Raw genomic sequence first — 2,855 nt, forward strand, 5'->3', positions numbered from 1 at the left:
TTCTTTCTCATGGTCTGGACCATATGTATACCAAAATTTTATTTAAATCCGTTCAGTAGTTTTGGCGTGAAAGAGTAACAGACACAGTTACTTTCGCATTTACAATATTAGTTAGGATTAGGATGTATGTATACATATAACAATAAATAGATGTTCGTTAGTCTCACTTAAATTGAGTACGTGGATAGGTTTGGTTTTGAATGAAGTACTTATGTGAAAATATTTTTATATCATTTTGCAGCAACTGAACCTAACGGTTCCGAGAGATTATTTGAGGCGACGTCTGAACCGAACTTTTGACGTTCCGAATGGCAGGACGAACCTCCTCCGGCAGGCTCCCCTGACCCGGGCCGGGCCATTATTTTATTTTGGGTACAATTGGACATACTTTTACAGATATTTTTTTCAAAAATAAACTTCTTATTAATTAACCTTTCAATATTTATTTATGTTAATTAACATTTATATTATTCATTAAATACATTTGCAGCGATGTTTTCTTGCTATTTCTTAAAGTTATTGACGTTTAATCGAGGAACGATGAGAAAAAAATACTACTGCGTTACTTTCATACAAAATTATGTTTTATTGTTAGGAACATATATTTTGGTTCGTAAACATATACCAGATAAAAAGTAAGAAAAAAAACATTAATCTAACAGTTTAAATTACAAAATATTCTCAGTTTTGTTATTCATTCTATAATAAAGTTTCCCACTGCGTTACCAATCAATAAGTTTTAATGCAATACTTTTCGAAAAAAGGACAAAATAATCATAATTTTTTGCTCAAAGTTTTAGAAATAGCTCAAAATAAGGTGAATTATAATTATTATATTTAGTTTAACATTCTTTCTAATATAGAGTAGCTAAAATGTTTGTGAATACTCTCAGGAAACGAGGGACAAATAGATAACGCTGTGGTTAATTGGTAACACAGTGGTATCTCAATCACAATCTTTATACTTTCTTCAATTAAAACTAATCATAATGTGAAAAAAACTATCAAACTAAAATTAACAGAACTCTTTGTTTAATATCAAACATTAAAATCGCTGAAAATATAACAACTTAATACTAAGAAATATTTCTCATTTTTTTGCCTATAAAGCCGTTGTTTTTCAGCCGCTGTTTACGCCATTGAGTCTGAAATGTTATACTGTAACAATATAATATGCTCAAATGTTATATTTGTACCATAAATTGAGTAACAGATACCTGAAAACTATAAGAAAAACCCCTGAGTTACTATAGCTACAACTGCGTTACTGAAAAAGTAACGAAGTGTAGCGGTAACGCAGTTGTAAAACAATAACCTATTTGAAGTTAGTACTTTAATGAATACACATACATGGGATATCAAAATGCCCTAATAATTGTTACTAATTATTACATATATTGCATGAAATAAAATAATAAATATCCATAAAACTCACCGTATGTCGCCGGTAACTCAGTGGCGTCACAATAAATACACGCGCTTCTCTCCAGGACTCTCATCCGAAAGACTTGGTCATTTTATCCGTCCCGCTCTCCTTCCTGCACTCCGATACAAATACACAGCCATTCAAATGATCTTAGGTGTAAGAAAGTGAAAAAAAGTTTATTTATGATTGAATTTCCTAGGGTAACCTAGTGTAGGTGTATTTTTGCTTAGGCTTGGGGACTCGGCCAGGAATATTAATTGTCCCATAATATGTTCATATAAAATCATGAATATTACCGTGAAGTAAAGTTTAAATAATGACATATTCGTTATAATATTCAAAAAAATTGTTTCCATTATATTTTTTTACACACGTTGTGCTTGTTTCATATGACTCGCTCCGAGGGACAGACAATTTTTGTATGAAAAACAATTGCGTTACCAAAAACAACAACAGAGTTACCGTAATTTGTAAATAAATAAAGTATTTTACATAAATTCATTATATTTTCTGTGACCGGTGTCTTATTTAATTGCTACAGACGGTAGCTATATTCCTGAATTTCATTATTTAATTTTTAAAAAATGTTTCTTTGTAGGGGACCGATAATGGTCCCTAAAATAAAATAATGGCCCGGCCATACGGTTGCTCAATGCCATAGATTCTAATATCGACATATTTTACTGCTCCCTGAGTGAATTTACCAGAAATAATAACAGAAAGTGACAGCATGTATTTTATCTCACAGGTAGCCACTAACCAGACATTGTGGAACAGGGGCTTAGTCTATCGATTAATTGTATGAGTCGTTTCCATTAAAATATAATTAATTCGCAAATAGAATTTATGTGTAGTTATTAGATGAAAACATCATTCAACAGAGCTAGGTAATAAACGGCAGATTTTGTTAATAAAACCGTAAATTACCTCTATATTGCCGTTAAATCATTTCATTGACAGCCGATACACATTCCAATCATCTAGATTTTCCTTGTAAAGATCCCCGACGATTGCCAGCGGTCGATAAAAAAGGCCGACACATTTACTTGCCGAAAATGTTCATTAATTTGCGACGCGGATGCCTCGAAATTTCCAGAACATTCAGCCCCAGATAAATTAACCCTTCGTACCTTTTAGGGACCGAAGAAAATGGCCGTCCAAGCTTGTTTGCGGATGTTTTTGCATATTTCGCTGTAAGCGGACTGGTTATGGCATAATTATGATGTCGTACGATATATTTTTTGGTACTCCAACTGGAAATAAAATATAAATTATGTTGACACAGGTACAAGGGTCTAAAAGGGTTTAAGATGGTAACGATTTTGATATTTCATTTACTCACCTTCAGTCAGCATATCTTTCATCGTTATTTAAACACTTATGTACCTTTCCAAAGTTAAAGTTAATAAACTATCAATTAGTTTCATGT

The 2,855-nt window shown here is 32.2% G+C and overlaps 1 long non-coding RNA gene across 1 annotated transcript; it reads right to left on the bottom strand.

Annotated features, from left to right (window-relative positions):
- Window positions 1-562: 562 nt before the first annotated feature.
- LOC125491469 lies at window positions 563-2,059 on the bottom strand. Its single transcript, XR_007268323.1, has 2 exons — window positions 1,436-2,059; window positions 563-1,158 (listed from the first exon to the last, which is right to left on the bottom strand). It is a non-coding gene; the product is annotated as an uncharacterized LOC125491469 (long non-coding RNA).
- Between the last annotated feature and the right edge of the window lie 796 nt (window positions 2,060-2,855).

Source organism: Plutella xylostella, chromosome 5 (assembly GCF_932276165.1).
Source record: "Plutella xylostella chromosome 5, ilPluXylo3.1, whole genome shotgun sequence".
NCBI classification, from domain to species: domain Eukaryota; kingdom Metazoa; phylum Arthropoda; class Insecta; order Lepidoptera; family Plutellidae; genus Plutella; species Plutella xylostella.